The sequence below is a fragment of the Chlorocebus sabaeus genome, chromosome 13 (genome assembly GCF_047675955.1).
Source record: "Chlorocebus sabaeus isolate Y175 chromosome 13, mChlSab1.0.hap1, whole genome shotgun sequence".
NCBI lineage: Eukaryota > Metazoa > Chordata > Mammalia > Primates > Cercopithecidae > Chlorocebus > Chlorocebus sabaeus.
In genome coordinates, this window is record NC_132916.1 from 56,515,456 (window position 1) to 56,533,392 (window position 17,937).

Below are 17,937 nucleotides of genomic sequence, written 5' to 3' on the forward strand. Positions count from 1 at the left end.
ATAAAAGAAGCCTGGGGGAGCTTGTTCACCTCTCCCACAATGTAAAGATGCAGTTAGAGGGTGCCATCTTTGAAGCAGAGAGGAGGCCCTCATCAGACACTGAATCTGTGGTGCATTGATCATGGACTTCCCAGCCTCCAAAACTGTGAGCAATAAATTTCTGTTATGTATAAATTACCCAGTCTAAAGTATTTTGTTTTAGTAGCACAAATGGACTAAGACCATCGCTTGCATTCTGCTGTGCTTTGCAGGAGAGAATGGAGTTGCAGCAGACTGCTCAGGAATTGTACATCACCGGTAGCTTCTGTCTCAGCTAAGCGTGGGAGACTGATACTGATGAGCCATTAACAATAGTGGAGATTCTGAATCACTGAAGCACTTGATAAAAGAAATGTTGTGGGTGATGTGAAAACCCACATATGCCCATGAGAGTATATTGAGTTTATAAGTGTTGTTGCTTAGTGTGTCACAGAGAAGTTTATGAGAAACTGTTTGGAGTAAGAAACAGCACAGAAGTTTCAGCCTGAAATGGCTTATTTAGTCACTGACCATCAGAAACAATTACTTTTTACCTTAACCTAGATTTGTAATAGCAGGATGCATTGAATTCCTTCACTGAAGTGAAACCTTAGCAAATCTTTAAGTAGTACTCTAAAGTGATGAAAGGTGTTTACATTTTCTAATGTAAATTTCTTGTGGAGATAGAGTTTTTATTCTTCTTGAGTCACAAGACTGCTGAAGAGGGAACCATTGTTTGTTCTACACTGCTCCGTTCTAAATGTTCGTTCCTCCCGATATTCATATGTTGAAATTCTAACCCCCAAGAAGACAGTATTAGGAGGTGGGGCCTTTGGGACATGATAAAGTCACGAGGATGAAGCCCTTAAGAATAAGATTCATGGTCTTATAAAGGAGAACCAGAAAGATCCCTCATTTCTTCAATCATGTGAAGACACATGAGCAAGAAGACAGCCAGCTATGAACCAGGTCTTGGGCCCTCACCAGACACTGAATCTGCCAACACTTTGATCTTGGATTTCCTAGCCTGCAGAACTGAGAGAGATAAATTTCTTTTCTTCATAATCCACTCAGTCTAAGGTCCTTTGTTCTAGCAGCCTGAATGTCCTAAGACATAACAGTCCCTTGCCGTTTTATTGTTGAGTAAGGAGGAAGGATAGGTCTTTTATTGTTGAGTAAGCGGGGGAAGGTCGTTAAGCAGGAGGGTAGGACTTTTGGGGTGAGCACCATGTGCTTATTGCTGCTTGGAGTGGACTCTATCTCACCTTCTATTTATGTGTTAAGTGGAGTAGGATGTGATTGGGCAAGTGGTTTTTAGCTACATTAAAGTGTCTGTGGGAATTGACTTCTTTGGGCTGTGTAAGAGATACTGAATACCATTTCATGAACACTGAAAAAGAAGTCTCTCCTTAGATAAACATTTAGCAGAGCAAGGATTTTGGAGATGCTAATTAATACTTTCCATTTATATAGAACATATCCATTTTATACTTTGAAAGATATGATTTTATATAACCTGACATGGCATCCAAGAGGCAGAAATCAAAGTAAGAGTCACATTCAGTGAGAGTAGTATTCCCACAGCAGGAAATAATTATGGTCAGCAATGTGGGAGGAGAGTCATCCCAAAGTTAGCTGACTAGAGTGGATTAAGTTCACATCTGGCTAATGAGACTATCCAAAAATGAGTCTGGGAATGCATGGGAGCGTTCGACAGTGCTGTCATTTTGTTCTGTCCTTGTGAGCCTCAGCTGGCAGTGTTTCATTGGTGCATTCATTATGACATCATTTTATGGATGAGCAATTTGCAGGCCAAAAAGACCCGAGACTCCCTGGGGGGAAGGGAAATGCCACAGACATCCATGGTCTTGGATGCTCAATGAGTAAACTGGGATTTTCAAGCAGTTCCTAGGGCCTGAGAAATGGTCATAACCCAGGCCTACACCCTTTTGCCTGAGCTGTTTCAGGGAGGAGTTGGATAAATCTACACATCCCATACTGGCTCCACATATCCCTAATACACTAGAGCAAAGAAAAGTGGTATGACAGGAGATGTTGCTATATTGAACTTAACTCTTTATTGGAATATGCTGATGTGAGGAGCCTGAAGATAGACCTTTTTGCCTTGTTTCACTGATGCCAATTAGCACTGTGTCATAATGTTGGCATGCATGAGACAGAAGCAGTTTTACTCTAGGAAGAGAAATAAATTCAAGAAATTTTTTCCTTGATATATAAGCCCTCATATATTGCACTATTTTAAGTATTATATGGAAAGATGCACTTTCAGCTCTCTTTCTTTACATACACACACATACACACACTCACCCATCCTGGACATCCTATCTACTTTCCTGTATTAACCTCTCATGACTCTCAGAATTTTGCATGTTATCTAAAATAGGCTTACTTCTATCCATCATACCTTTATTCCACATTTCCACCACTGCCCCAGCCTAGTATCACCACACTCTATCTGTACTTCTTCAAGACAACTGAAAAGACATGAAAAGCCTCCTTCAAGACAATTGAAAAGTTGGATATGAAATATCCAGCTAGACAATGACTCTGTCTCCTAGCTTCTAGAAACTTGCTTTTGCCTCTCATTCTGCATTCCATTCCATCTTGTGTTATCATTTGAGTACATACACAAAGATATGGGGTACACACTTAAATGTATGTTAAAATTTGGAAGTGATTTATTAGCTGTTATCACAGGCAGCTTTGCTTGTGAGAGAAAAAGCTGATCTGTATTTTTCATTTCAATTAATTTGGCTTCTCTTTGTGTGAATGAACACAACTAATCAAAATATTATATGCATATACATAGAGTCAGGTAATATAAAGACCATATAGAGAAGCTACTGGATTTGCAAACTGATCATACTACTATAATCCCACGCTTTGGCAATAATATCCATGGATGTCAAAGTCAGAGATATGATTTGCTAGAGGGCTCATGAGAATCATGCTTTTTGGTCTATTGAAATTATTCTAACTAAATCTAATCAGTTTTGGGGGGTGGTTACATGATGTCAAGTTAGATATTAGCTGAACATAAATAAATGAATGGTATTCTTTACTTATATACATACCACTAGTTCTATATCAACATGTTTAATTTATCAAACATAAGCAGAAACTGTGGTTCTTTTGGCAGCTACTAATTTGCCTGTCTGCTTCTTCACAAGATGTATGTTATTATCTTATGACTCTGTCCCACATAAATAATGTGAACATTACTTATTCCTAATGAAAAGTATTCAGGTTTAAAATACTGCCACACTCTTTCAAGTTTTATCTGTTATATTTGTAAAATACAAATAAACCGACAGTAATGTTATTAAAAAGACGCCTATTTTCTTTTTTTTTTTTTTTTTTGAGGATAGCTAATATATTTACACAGTAATTTAACATAGTATCAAATGCAAAGAGAATTCTAAAATTGGCACATAAAGTTTTCTCCCTTTCTTTTTTTTTTTTTTTTAAATTTATTTATTATTATTAAACTTCAAGTTGTAGGGTACATGTGCACAACGTGCAGGTTTGCTACATATGTATACTTGTGCCATGTTGGTGTGCTGCACCCATCAACTCGTCATTTACATCAGGTATAACTCCCAGTGCAATCCCTCCCCCCTCCCCCCTCCCCATGATAGGCCCCGGTGTGTGATGTTCCCCTTCCCGAGTCCAAGTGATCTCATTGTTCAGTTCCCACCTACGAGTGAGAACATGCGGTGTTTGGTTTTCTGTTCTTGTGATAGTTTGCTGAGAATGATGGTTTCCAGCTGCATCCATGTCCCTACAAAGGACACAAACTCATCCTTTTTTATGGCTGCATAGTATTCCATGGTGTATATGTGCCACATTTTCTTAATCCAATCTGTCACTGATGGACATTTGGGTTGATTCCAAGTCTTTGCTATTGTGAATAGTGCTGCAATAAACATACGTGTGCATGTGTCTTTATAGCAGCATAATTTATAATCATTTGGGTATATACCTAGTAATGGGATGGCTGGGTCATATGGTACATCTAGTTCTAGATCCTTGAGGAATCGCCATACTGTTTTCCATAATGGTTGAACTAGTTTACAATCCCACCAACAGTGTAAAAGTGTTCCTATTTCTCCACATCCTCTCGAGCACCTGTTGTTTCCTGACTTTTGAATGATCGCCATTCTAACTGGTGTGAGATGGTATCTCATTGTGGTTTTGATTTGCATTTCTCTGATGGCCAGTGATGATGAGCATTTTTTCAAGACGCCTATTTTCAAAAGCAAACCAAGAAATGCAAGTTTTAGCAAGGTGCTCATTCTCATAGTGAATCTAAAATTTCTATTACAAATTACAATCTGATTTAATGCCTGCTTTAAGAAAATATATTGTACCAAACTAAGGTTGCTTTAAACAATATGTATAAAATTGAGTGTCTCTTGTAGCATGACTTCAATACAATATTTAATTTTAAAAGACCGTGAAAATGAGACATAAAGCAGTTAAAAGTTACAGTGTCAGCCAAAGCCATTTTATGCTATTATAAAATGCCAGGCATATTTTATCATTTAAAAAGTGTACATGTTTTAGTGACAAGTAATGTAGCATCTTAAAAGAACATGGTCTTTAGCTTTAGACAGACTCAGATTCAAATTACAGTTTTGCCTAGGTTTGTGACACTGAGTGACAAAACTTCAACCTAACCTCAGATTCTTCCTCTGTGGAAAGGGACTAATGATAATTTTTTAAAAAGCTATAGTAACATGTGCAATGAAGCACTATTCATAATAGCAAAACTAGAATACAACCTCAGTGTCCAACTCCAGTTATATTCATCAGCTATTGTCACATCAATACATGTAAAAAACCATCTCCAGTTTGGGCGCAGTGGCTCATGCCTATAATCTCAGCACTTTGGGAGGCCGAGGTGGGCGGATCATGAAGTCAAGAGATCGAGACCATCCTGGTCAACATGATGAAACCTCATCTCTACTGAAAATACAAAAATTAGCTGGGTGTAGGGGCGCGTACCTGTAATTCTGCTGAGGTGGGAGAATCCCTTGAACCTGGGAGGCGAAGGTTGCAGTGAGCTGAGATCATGCCACTACACTCCAGCCTGGGCAACAGAGTAAGACTCCGTCTCAAAAAGCAAACAAACAAAAAAACCTGTCTCCAAACACCATGGTTTGCAACAGCAAGCATTTGTTCCAATGCTTGTGGGGTCTTCAGATCAACTGAGATTAGCCTACCTAGACGAGGCACAATTGGGCAACTCTGCAGTGGCGGGGCTTTTCTACAAGGCCCAATTTGGGTTCAGGTTTGTTCCATGTGTGCTTATTTGGGGACCCAAGCTTAAAGGACAGCAACTACCTATGGTGAATCATCAAAGCACGAGACAAACTAATTAGGGTAAGCACAATTAAGATCTCTGCACAAAATCCATTAACTTCCATTCATCAAATTAAGTTCCATGGCCAAGCTCAATATAAACAAAAAGTCTTACACAGCCAGAGGGGAGGGAAGTAAATATGTGCTGCACAATTATCCCAATATCACAATGGCTAAGGAGTAGCTGATTTAATGATTAAGCAGCATTCGTGACAAAAGGCTATTTATCCATTAAAAATGTAATTAGGAAAAAATGACTGGCAGAGTAGTATGCTTACCATCTACTTTCAAGGAAAAAAGTAAGTTATCAAAAGATGCATATGTGGAAAATTATAGAAAGGTTATGGAATGAAATATTACTGGTGGTTGGTTACCTTTGAGACATGAGATATTGGATGATTTTGATTATTTCCCCTCTACACACTTTTCAATGTTTTCCAAGTCTGCTGAACTGACTACATATTATTTTTGTTATTTTTTTATTTTATTTTATTTTATTTATTTATTTATTTATTTTTTAATTTATTTATTATTATTAAACTTCAAGTTGTAGGGTACATGTGCACAACGTGCAGGTTTGCTACATATGTATACTTGTGCCATGTTGGTGTGCTGCACCCATCAACTCGTCATTTACATCAGGTATAACTCCCAATGCAATCCCTCCCCCCTCCCCCCTCCCCATGATAGGCCCCGTTGTGTGATGTTCCCCTTCCCGAGTCCAAGTGATCTCATTGTTCAGTTCCCACCTACGAGTGAAAACATGCAGTGTTTGGTTTTCTGTTCTTGTGATATTTGCTGAGAATGATGGTTTCCAGCTGCATCCATGTCCCTACAAAGGACACAAACTCATCCTTTTTTATGGCTGCATAGTATTCCATGGTGTATATGTGCCACATTTTCTTAATCCAATCTGTCACTGATGGACATTTGGGTTGATTCCAAGTCTTTGCTATTGTGAATAGTGCTGCAATAAACATACGTGTGCATGTGTCCTTATAGCAGCATAATTTATAATCCTTTGGGTATATACCCAGTAATGGGATGGCTGGGTCATATGGTACATCTAGTTCTAGATCCTTGAGGAATCGCCACACTGCTTTCCATAATGGTTGAACTAGTTTACAATCCCACCAACAGTGTAAAAGTGTTCCTATTTCTCCACATCCTCTCGAGCACCTGTTGTTTCCTGACTTTTGAATGATCGCCATTCTAACTGGTGTGAGATGGTATCTCATTGTGGTTTTGATTTGCATTTCTCTGATGGCAAGTGATGATGAGCATTTTTTCATGTGTCTGTTGGCTGTATGAATGTCTTCTTTTGAGAAATGTCTGTTCATATCCTTTGCCCACTTTTGGATGGGGTTGTTTGTTTTTTTCTTGTAAATTTGTTTGAGTTCTTTGTAGGTTCTGGATATTAGCCCTTTGTCAGATGAGTAGATTGCAAAAATTTTCTCCCATTCTGTAGGTTGCCTGCTCACTCTGATGGTAGTTTCTTTTGCTGTGCAGAAGCTCTTTAGTTTGATGAGATCCCATTTGTCAATTTTGGCTTTTGCTGCCGTTGCTTTTGGTGTTTTAGACATGAAGTCTTTGCCCATGCCTATGTCCTGAATGGTACTACCTAGGTTTTCCTCTAGGATTTTTATGGTATTAGGTCTAACATTTAAGTCTCTAATCCATCTTGAATTAATTTTCGTATAAGGAGTAAGGAAAGGATCCAGTTTCAGCTTTCTACTTATGGCTAGCCAGTTTTCCCAGCACCATTTATTAAATAGGGAATCCTTTCCCCATTTCTTGTTTCTCTCAGGTTTGTCAAAGATCAGATGGCTGTAGATGTGTGGTATTATTTCTGAGGACTCTGTTCTGTTCCATTGGTCTATATCTCTGTTTTGGTACCAGTACCATGCTGTTTTGGTTACTGTAGCCTTGTAGTATAGTTTGAAGTCAGGTAGCGTGATGCCTCCAGCTTTGTTCTTTTGACTTAGGATTGTCTTGGAGATGCGGGCTCTTTTTTGGTTCCATATGAACTTTAAAGCAGTTTTTTCCAATTCTGTGAAGAAGCTCATTGGTAGCTTGATGGGGATGGCATTGAATCTATAAATTACCTTGGGCAGTATGGCCATTTTCACGATATTGATTCCTCCTATCCATGAGCATGGTATGTTCTTCCATTTGTTTGTGTCCTCTTTGATTTCACTGAGCAGTGGTTTGTAGTTCTCCTTGAGGAGGTCCTTTACATTCCTTGTAAGTTGGATTCCTAGGTATTTTATTCTCTTTGAAGCAATTGTGAATGGAAGTTCATTCCTGATTTGGCTCTCTGTTTGACTGTCACTGGTGTATAAGAATGCTTGCGATTTTTGCACATTAATTTTGTATCCTGAGACTTTGCTGAAGTTGCTGATCAGCTTAAGGAGATTTTGGGCTGAGACAATGGGGTTTTCTAAATATACAATCATGTCGTCTGCAAACAGGGACAATTTGACTTCTTCTTTTCCTAACTGAATCCCCTTGATTTCTTTCTCTTGCCTGATTGCCCTAGCCAGAACTTCCAACACTATGTTGAATAGGAGTGGTGAGAGAGGGCATCCCTGTCTTGTGCCAGTTTTCAAAGGGAATTTTTCCAGTTTTTGCCCATTCAGTATGATATTGGCTGTGGGTTTGTCATAAATAGCTCTTATTATTTTGAGGTACGTTCCATCAATACCGAATTTATTGAGCGTTTTTAGCATGAAGGGCTGTTGAATTTTGTCAAAAGCCTTTTCTGCATCTATTGAGATAATCATGTGGTTCTTGTCTTTGGTTCTGTTTATATGCTGGATTATGTTTATTGATTTGCGAATGTTGAACCAGCCTTGCATCCCAGGGATGAAGCCCACTTGATCATGGTGGATAAGCTTTTTGATGTGCTGCTGAATCCGGTTTGCCATTATTTTATTGAGGATTTTTGCATCGATGTTCATCAGGGATATTGGTCTAAAATTCTCTTTTTTTGTTGTGTCTCTGCCAGGCTTTGGTATCAGGATGATGTTGGCCTCATAAAATGAGTTAGGGAGGATTCCCTCTTTTTCTATTGATTGGAATAGTTTCAGAAGGAATGGTACCAGCTCCTCCTTGTACCTCTGGTAGAATTCAGCTGTGAATCCATCTGGTCCTGTACTTTTTTTGGTTGGTAGGCTATTAATTATTGCCTCAATTTCAGAGCCTACTATTGGTCTATTCAGGGATTCAACTTCTTCCAGGTTTAGTCTTGGAAGAGTGTAAGTGTCCAGGAAATTATCCATTTCTTCTAGATTTTCCAGTTTATTTGCGTAGAGGTGTTTATAGTATTCTCTGATGGTAGTTTGTATTTCTGTGGGGTCGGTGGTGATATCCCCTTTATCATTTTTAATTGTGTCGATTTGATTCTTCTCTCTTTTCTTCTTTATTAGTCTTGCTAGTGGTCTGTCAATTTTGTTGATCTTTTCAAAAAACCAACTCCTGGATTCATTGATTTTTTGGAGGGTTTTTTGTGTCTCTATCTCCTTCAGTTTTGCTCTGATCTTAGTTATTTCTTGCCTTCTTCTAGCTTTCGAATGTGTTTGCTCTTGCTTCTCTAGTTCTTTTAATTGCGATGTTAGAGTGTCAATTTTAGATCTTTCCTGCTTTCTCTTGTGGGCATTTAGTGCTATAAATTTCCCTCTACACACTGCTTTAAATGTGTCCCAGAGATTCTGGTATGTTGTATCTTTGTTCTCATTGGTTTCAAAGAACATCTTTATTTCTGCCTTCATTTCGTTATGTACCCAGTAGTCATTCAGGAGCAGGTTGTTCAGTTTCCATGTAGTTGAGCGGTTTTGATTGAGTTTCTTAGTCCTGAGTTCTAATTTGATTGCACTGTGGTCTGAGAGACAGTTTGTTATAATTTCTGTTCTTGTACATTTACTGAGGAGTGCTTTACTTCCAATTACGTGGTCAATTTTGGAGTAAGTACGATGTGGTGCTGAGAAGAATGTATATTCTGTTGATTTGGGGTGGAGAGTTCTATAGATGTCTATTAGGTCTGCTTGCTGCAGAGATGAGTTCAATTCCTGGATATCCTTGTTAACTTTCTGTCTCGTTGATCTGTCTAATGTTGACAGTGGAGTGTTGAAGTCTCCGATTATTATTGTATGGGAGTCTAAGTCTCTTTGTAAGTCTCTAAGGACTTGCTTTATGAATCTGGGTGCTCCTGTATTGGGTGCATATATATTTAGGATAGTTAGCTCTTCCTGTTGAATTGATCCCTTTACCATTATGTAATGGCCTTCTTTGTCTCTTTTGATCTTTGATGGTTTAAAGTCTGTTTTATCAGAGACTAGTATTGCAACCCCCACTTTTTTGTGTTCTCCATTTGCTTGGTAAATCTTCCTCCATCCCTTTATTTTGAGCCTATGTATGTCTCTGCGTGTGAGATGGGTCTCCTGAATACAGCAGACTGATGGGTCTTGACTCTTTATCCAGTTTGCCAGTCTGTGTCTTTTAATTGGAGCATTTAGTCCATTTACATTTAAGGTTAAGATTGTTATGTGTGAACTTGATCCTGCCATTATGATATTAACTGGTTATTTTGCTCGTTAGTTGATGCAGTTTCTTCCGAGCCTTGATGGTCTTTACATTTTGGCATGTTTTTGCAATGGCTGGTACCGGTTGTTCCTTTCCATGTTTAGTGCTTCCTTCAGGGTCTCTTGTAAGGCAGGCCTAGTGGTGACAAAATCTCTAAGCATTTGCTTATCTGTAAAGGATTTTATTTCTCCTTCACTTATGAAACTTAGTTTGGCTGGATATAAAATTCTGGGTTTAAAATTCTTTTCTTTAAGAATGTTGAATATTGGCCCCCACTCTCTTCTGGCTTGAAGAGTTTCTGCCGAGAGATCTGCTGTTAGTCTGATGGGCTTCCCTTTGTGGGTAACCCGACCTTTCTCTCTGGCTGCCCTTAAGATTTTTTCCTTCATTTCAACTTTGGTGAATCTGGCAATTATGTGTCTTGGAGTTGCTCTTCTCGAGGAGTATCTTTGTGGCGTTCTCTGTATTTCCTGGATTTGAATGTTGGCCTGCCCTACTAGGTTGGGGAAGTTCTCCTGGATGATATCCTGAAGAGTGTTTTCCAACTTGGTTCCATTTTCCCCCTCACTTTCAGGCACCCCAATCAGACGTAGATTTGGTCTTTTTACATAATCCCATACTTCTTGCAGGCTTTGTTCATTTCTTTTTCTTCTTTTTTCTTTTGGTTTCTCTTCTCGCTTCATTTCATTCATTTGATCCTCCATCGCTGACATTCTTTCTTCCAGTTGATCGAGACGGTTACTGAAGCTTGTGCATTTGTCACGTATTTCTCGTGCCATGGTTTTCGTCTCTTTCATTTCGTTTGTGAGCTTCTCTGCATTAATTACTCTAGCCATCAATTCTTCCACTTTTTTTTCAAGATTTTTAGTTTCTTTGCGCTGGGTACGTAATTCATCCTTTAGCTCTGAGAAATTTGATGGACTGAAGCCTTCTTCTCTCATCTCGTCGAAGTCATTCTCCGTCCAGCTTTGATCCGTTGCTGGCGATGAGCTGCGCTCCTTTGCCGGGGGAGATGCGCTCTTATTTTTTGAATTTCCAGCTTTTCTGCCCTGCTTTTTCCCCATCTTTGTGGTTTTATCTGCCTCTGGTCTTTGATGATGGTGATGTACTGATGGGGTTTTGGTGTAGGTGTCCTTCCTGTTTGATAGCTTTCCTTCTAACAGTCAGGATCCTCAGCTGTAGGTTGTAGCTGTAGGAGATTGCTTGAGGTCCACTCCAGACCCTGTTTGCCTGGGTATCAGCAGCAGAGGCTGCAGAAGATGGAATATTTCTGAACAGCAAGTGTACCTGTCTGATTCTTGCTTTGGAAGCTTCCTCTCAGGGGTGTACTCCACCCTGTGAGGTGTGTGGTGTCAGACTGCCCCTAGTGGGGGATGTCTCCCAGTTAGGCTACTCAGGGGTCAGGGACCCACTTGAGCAGGGAGTCTGTCCCTTCTCAGATCTCAACCTCCGTGTTGGGAGATCCACTGCTCTCTTCAAAGCTGTCAGACAGAGTCGTTTGCGTCTGCAAAGCTGCTGCGTTTGTTATTATTTACTGTGCCCTGTCCCCAGAGGTGGAGTCTACAGAGACAGGCAGGTTTCCTTGAGCTGCTGTGAGCTCCACCCAGTTCGAGCTTCCCAGCAGCTTTGTTTACCTACTTAAGCCTCAGCAATGGCGGGCGCCCCTCCCCCAGCCTCGCTGCTGCCTTGCCGGTAGATCACAGACTGCTGTGCTAGCAATGAGGGAGGCTCCGTGGGTGTGGGACACTCCCGGCCAGGTGTGGGATATGATCTCCTGGTGTGCCTGTCTGCTTAAAGTGCAGTATTGGGGTGGGAGTTACCCGATTTTCCAGGTGTTGTGTGTCTCAGTTCCCCTGGCTAGGAAAAGGGATTCCCTTCCCCCTTGCGCTTTCCAGGTGAGGCAATGCCTCGCCCTGCTTCAGCTCTCGCTGGTCGGGCTGCAGCAGCTGACCAGCACCGATCGTCTGGCACTCCCCAGTGAGATGAACCCAGTACCTCAGTTGAAAATGCAGAAATCGCCGGTCTTCTGTGTCGCTCGCGCTGGGAGTTGGAGACTGGAGCTGTTCCTATTCGGCCATCTTGCTCCGCCCCCTATTTTTGTTATTTTAAATAGTTAATTAATAAAATGTTCTTCCAACTTTAGAAAACAATAAACTCTTATTTGAGGCAACAGCATCACCACATTAATATGGCTCAGATGAGAAAAAAAGTGGAAGTATGTTGTGATTATAAAGCATAAAGCAAATATAAGGGATTTTTTAAAAATAATTTCATTTATGTCTCGAATTCCAGCATTCCATATTTTAAGTGTTTGTTCCTGGGAGCATGAAAAATGTCTTCATCTCATCCTCATTCTCAAAAGATAATTTTACTGAGTATAAGATTCTAGTTTGACATTAATTTTATTTCAGAGTTTTGAAGATATTATTCTGGCATCCATTGTTGTTAATGGGAAGTCTACTTCAGTTTAATTTTCATTTGTTTGAAGTATTTTATCTTGTGTCTCTTTTTAAGATCTTTTTGTCTTTGGTGTTCTACTGTTTCATTGCAATGTGTCTAAAAGTGTGTGTGTGTGTGTGTGTGTGCTTTATTCTACTTTATATTAGTATTTGTTGGATTTCCTGAAACTAAAGATTGCAGTCCATAACAATACCTGAAAAATCCACATCACTAACTCTTTGAGTATTTCTTTTTTCCCATTCTCTCTCTCTTTATACTTCTGAAACTTCAATCACCTTATCTGTCTTCTGTTTTGCTTAACTATCTTTCCTATTTTCAATCTCTTTCTTCTTATATTACATTCTCAGGAATGCCTTTATTTCCAGACTGATCATTTGGTTCTTTTTTCAAATCTACCTAATGATTTCTGAAAAATCTCTTATTCTTCATCATCTTACTATGTTCTTACTTTTTTTGAAAGATGACGCTGATATTTTCTTCAAAGTATGTATGTGTCTTTCCAAAATCTGCAACATTTTGAGCTGGAATCATCAGGTTGACTTTTCTTTTCAGGTGATTGTCATTCACATTTGCTTGCATGGTCTCAATCTCCTGAGAACATCCTTTCTTAGTTCATCAGCTAGAGATGTCACGTTTTGGAAACTTTTGATTTGAGGCTGTTTCTTTGCTCTTCCATCTTCCCTTGCACAGACAAGGCTTTGTTTCTACTCAGTCCATGTAGTTCTGGGCTACCAGGAATGGCAGATGTACTCAGGGCAAACAATGGCTTTTGAACTTGTCTACTTTCTGGAGTCACACCTTTTTGTCATTTCTGCCCATCAAGATTTTTTTGACTTGTTTATCAGACAAACAACACAAAAATATATTATTTTACAAAACTTCATTCAGTATTTTAGGCATTGTTTACTGGAAGGGTTTTTTCTAAACAACGATCTGAATATATTTTCAGAAGTAAAAGTGCCTAATCATCTTTTAAATTATCTTCTTCCTCTCTACGAATAAACATCCTTCATAGATGTGCGTTGTATTATGATTGTAGAAATCCCTGACACCTACTATAGTACCAGACACATATAAAGAATAAGGAACAAATTAATGGAACCAATTGTATAATTTTAAAGCATAAGGTCTTGAAAAACTACAAACCACTTTAGAAATATAGGACATTAGTACATCCCCAAGGGATTTAGAAGTCATACTAAGATTTTATTTTACCATAAAGGTTCCTAAATGAAATTTCATAGCCCAGTGAATATTTTAATTATTTGAAAATTAAACCATGAAAATTTGGCTAAAAGTCTATAATTTATACATAAGTATTTTTTGAAAAATTTATGGCAACAGGTAAAAAGATTACATTTGATATTAGAATATTATGTTTTGGTTGCCTTGCTCTTTTACTTAATTGTTGCACTGAAGGAAAAGACAATCTGATGGGTTTCTTTATCCCTAACATTGATTTATTTGGTAAAAATGTTTGCCCTGTACACAAATGAGCACATATAATAGAGGATAACAAAAATGATTCATGCAAGAAACATATATTTTAGGGAAACATTTTAGGTCTGGGTCTTAGAGGAAGACTTGAGACATTGTGATTCATTTTCAACTTTAATCTGCTGTTTATGGCCTGATCATAAAAAACTTGTTTCTATTTTTTTGTGCTTTTCTAAAAGAATATTCACAATACGTGTAAAGCCAAGCATTCAAACATAGAAATGTGAAATTTTCCATATACTTTTGCTGGGAGATAAATACGCTTTTTTAAAACTCCATTGATGAAAATTCCTGGGTAAAGAGCAGACGCGCGCGTGTGTGTGTGTGTGTGTGTGTGTGTATGTGTGTGTGTGTGTTGTGTCTACTTGTGTATTTACCCTTGTTTGTGGTTCACATATTTTGTGGTTGAATTATCCAGTTTGTTCCCTCCCTTCTGATGAAGTCTTGCATTCCAACTTCATTGCAGTGTGCAGTTCGTCTGTGTGGTTTGCTTTTTCTTGCATCTGAAAATAATTTGGGAGAAACAGAAACATAAAATTTGATTTAACCTGAAAAATCTTTTCTTCATTTCTTTTTAAAATATGACCAGTTCAGGCCTTTCTATATAAGGATAAAGAGTCAAAGTCAGGCTAATCCAGGAAAAATGTGAGCCTGAAGAGTTCCTCAAATCCGATATTTGAGCAAACCAATCCCAAAATATCCAAGATTTATTCCTTGGCTCCAAGAACTGCAACATCATAGGAATGGTTTTTTCTCATTGTTGGCAGTTCTTTTCCTTGTTCACACTTTGCCATTGAGGTTTTCTTCTCAAGCTTCTTCTTGAGAAAGATGGAGTTTAACTAGAATGAACGCTGTATTCCTAAAGTCACAAGAACTGCAAGTCAAAATTATTTTATTTTCAGGCATCAGTACAAAATATTTATACCTGGAGGATTGCGCTCCAAAATTATACCAAAAATAGAAAACATTTTTAAAATTATGGAACATCCAATTCAATGAAATACCACCCATGCATAGTTATGAAAGTTTTGAAACTATGGTATGTGTTTATTATAAAGTTAAATGGAGAAGTTTAGAATCTAAAATTATATGATGCTACATTAGTACAACTATGTACAACTATTAGTACAACTAAACAAGAATGTAAATATAAATTAAGCAAAAACATACCACTAAAAAACCCTGTTAATTAGTCATTATCTTTTTGTTTGGAGAATATGTGATTTAATATCTTCATCCATGTTTGAAACTCAATGAATATCAATATTTTCATGATTTTTATTTCTGTATTATTGATTTACATATTTATTTTGAGGTAGCAGTGTGTTAAGGCAGAACAAGTTTCCAAAGGCCTGTGTTTCAATTATATTTTTTTACCATTTACTAATGAAAGCTTCATGTTTTTATCTATATGATTTAAATAATACATCATCCTAAGACTGTCAGTTCATCTCTTATTCTGGTGACTCATTGACAAGTATTTTTTATGTACAAAAACTATATGTGTGCATTTATATATGGAGAGAGAGAGACAGAGAGAGAGAACTAGATAGCTATTTAAAAATCTATTTGCATTGGTAGATTTCACAAATCAGGTATTTCATTTTGGCGTTTCATTTCAGACTGAAGTGCTTGCCTTGGTGACCCAAAGAAGGCAGTATCTGGCAGGGAGCAAGGTGATTATTCTGTTTGATGTGGAGAATAAGGGCCAGTTTGTGGTACTGACAGAAGAATGAAAGCAAAGTTAGGCTAGAGACAGATCATCTCTTTCACAGGTTTCTCTGCATCGGGTTCTCCCAGGCAAAGGCACATTTCTCTAACTGTCAGATGTTGCTTTAAATTCCCAGCTTGTGGTAGGCATTAATTCATCATGATAAAGCCTCATGTGAGATTATTCACCAAGTAACTGAGTATATTTTCTCTGAACCTAACCTTTCACATCATCACACTCAGTCAACTTAGTTCTAAAACTTTTTTGAAAACTTGAAAATTTCTAGAATTTTCATCTCAAATGTACACCCATTTGATTTTTCAATTGCCACAATCCAGTTTTCAGTACAAACTGTAGAAATCACCTTCAATCTATTAGAATTTGCATATTTTTCTATTTATTATTCTTCTTCAAGAGAAATATTTTCTCTCTAGTCAAAGGTTGATGTCTTCTGGTACCTTCAAATAACTTCTTCTGTGGATGTGATTTCTTAGAAGGTTTTTTGAAAGATGTTATAAAGCCATGTACTGAAAACCACAAACATTCTCCTCCAACATAGTGCAAACTATGTTATACCAAAGCCTCATGAACAGCCTACCTATTTAAACTCTCCAGTGAAGAGATTTGACAGTGGTTTGTCTATGAAGTTTCAACCTGTGCCATTTAAGGCAAACCAATTGCATTAACTGCTCTGAGAGGACATTTGTCTTGACCACTCTTGTTGAATTTTCAAAGAGAAAGTCATTTTTGAAGCAGTAAACATCCTTGTGGGTATTGAAGTTAATATGGAATCATAATCATAGCTGCCCTATGGGAACTTGGATACTTGAAAGGCATGAAGCATCAGTCAATCTGGAGGTTCGGAAGAGTTATTCAAATTAATTATGGACTTTTGATATTCTAGTCAAATGTGGCTGATGAACAATATTTTAGGGGAAACAAATATTGTTGTATATTAATAAAGTTTTTAACAGTCTGTATTGCAAGTAACTGATTGGCTCAGCTTGGGTAATGGGCTCTCCCACTTGATCCACTAAGAAACATAAATCTCCAATGCAAAACTGAGATGTTATTACCAAATGAATGGGAAGGAAGATTAGAAAGTCTGAAACAAAATCGTCCAGTCCTTTTTATTTTATTTATTTTGCATGTTCCTTAAATTAGAGCCAGTGAGATATATTTATGAAAAACAATGGCCTTTCCCTATAAATGCTGGTTATTTAAAATATTTGAACTCTTTTTTCCCTTTCTTTCCTTCCTTCCTTCCTTCCTTCCTTCCTTCCTTCCTTCCTTCCTTCCTTCCTTCCTTCCTTCCTTCCTTCCTTCCCTCCCTCCCTCCTTCCTTCCATCCTTCCTTCCTTCCCTCCACTTTATTTCTGCCCTTCTACCCTTCTTTCTTCCTTCCTTACTATCTTCTTTATTTCCTTTCCTCCCTTCCTTCTATCAGGGCCACAGTGTCATTCTAAAGCACAATACTGAATATACAGAGCAGGGCAACTGAGACTCAGAATCCCAAAAACAAATCACTTATCAGAGCTTTTTCAGTTTTGTGTCTTGCTGTAAGGTCCCTTAGATATCTGTGCAGAATCATGTTATTCTGTTTTATATAATAAAATAAGTGCTTTCAAATTTTAAAAATAAATAGATTTTCTCCAATTTCAGGTTTTCTCGCATAATTTCTTAAAACTCTGTATTCAGGAGTAATGAAACAATTATACAATTAGAAAAGGATTTTTAACAGAAAATCTTGTGGAGCTGGTCTATGACTTTTGGTTTGTTTATTGTGCTCAAGATTGCTCTTTTATACTGAATAAAGACCTATTTCTCGCTATTAACATTAGTCAAAAATTATGTAATTGCATTAAAAATATGTATTTATTTTAAAGTGATTCCCCCCAGAGCACTAGGACTTTTGTGTTTCTCGGGTGAACATGCTAGATAATTTTTGTGACATGGCACAAAACCTTTCCCAAAAGATACTGATGTGGTTGGTGTTAGGAGTCACATTCTCTTTGCCCACCATTCAGTCCTTTATAAATTTCACAGAGAAATATTTTGTTTTTCTTTCTATTTTCTTGTGAAAAACATTGGCTGAAAAGCCAGCTGGTAATGTGCATGTCTTATATATTGGCTGATTATCATTTGCCATATTATCTTTAGGTCAGAAGATGCTATATATACATGGGCTGGGGGACTTGTCCATGGCTATGCATCACTCATCCATAGAATCCTTCCAAAGACAACAGGCTAAAGTTGCTTGTAATTAAGATGATTTTCCTTTTGTT

At 38.0% G+C, this 17,937-nt stretch overlaps 1 long non-coding RNA gene across 1 annotated transcript in view; it reads left to right on the forward strand.

The window, feature by feature from the left end:
- Positions 1 to 17,937, forward strand: part of LOC119625083 (uncharacterized) — a 44,332-nt gene that overhangs the window by 11,751 nt on the left and 14,644 nt on the right. The window contains exon 2 of the long non-coding RNA XR_012095137.1: positions 15,564 to 15,617. This is a non-coding gene — a long non-coding RNA (uncharacterized lncRNA). The remainder of the gene's footprint in view (positions 1 to 15,563; positions 15,618 to 17,937) is intronic.